Source organism: Aegilops tauschii, chromosome 1 (assembly GCF_002575655.3).
Source record: "Aegilops tauschii subsp. strangulata cultivar AL8/78 chromosome 1, Aet v6.0, whole genome shotgun sequence".
Classification (NCBI taxonomy): domain Eukaryota; kingdom Viridiplantae; phylum Streptophyta; class Magnoliopsida; order Poales; family Poaceae; genus Aegilops; species Aegilops tauschii.
Window position 1 is genome coordinate 138536518 of NC_053035.3, and position 794 is coordinate 138537311.

A 794-nucleotide genomic window follows, 5' to 3' on the forward strand; every position below is an offset into this window, starting at 1 on the left:
TCTCTTTTCAATAGAAAGAGAAGGTATTTAAGCAATGTGTGTTTTGAGATACAATCAATCGAAGAGAATAAAACTGGGTCCAATAAAAAACAGGAATGAATTTATTAAAAGGGATTGGAAAGGGATAAGTACAAAGGGATTCAACGATCTAAAAAAAATCAAAAAGGGTTTAATAATCCCCTCCTACGAATAAAAATTAGTAAAATAATGTGGATGAATAAGATTTTGCTCGATTTTGGATCGGATTTGGCGGCATGGCCAAGCGGTAAGGCAGGGGACTGCAAATCCTTTATCCCCAGTTCAAATCTGGGTGTCGCCTGACCAAAAAAATACTTAGGATTTCTTATTGTACTGATTGAACTCGACAAATTCTTGCCCTGCATAAGCAAAGGAAAAGAACTAGGCCTGTCGATACTGGATTTTACCATAGTTCTAGTTCTAAAAAAGACTGTCAATTTCTTCTTAAAAATAGGGCTCTGGCAGGGTTCTGGGTAGTGGCCCAAACCGATACCAATAGGGATGAGGGATATATACTTATGAATTTCATAATTGATTCTATTCCGCAATTCATAACTACGAAAGTAAGAGGTCAGAAATCTTGGTATCCAAAGGTCCCTAAAGGACATTCCTTTTTTGCTCCTAGGATTGAAGAAGAGATTATACGAAAGACTATCAAGACTTCCTAATTATCTGACACTACCTACACTAAAGTAAGGTCTACTGACTCTGTCTGGAATTAGATTGGATAGGCTGATGGGAAATTTAGGAGTTGTGGAAAGAAGAGACTTTCTTTC

The 794-nt window shown here is 37.0% G+C and overlaps 1 non-coding gene across 1 annotated transcript; it reads left to right on the plus strand.

The window, feature by feature from the left end:
* Positions 1 to 248: 248 nt before the first annotated feature.
* TRNAC-GCA (transfer RNA cysteine (anticodon GCA)) lies at positions 249 to 319 on the plus strand. The gene has a single exon. It is a non-coding gene; the product is annotated as a tRNA-Cys (tRNA).
* The last annotated feature ends 475 nt before the right edge of the window (positions 320 to 794 follow it).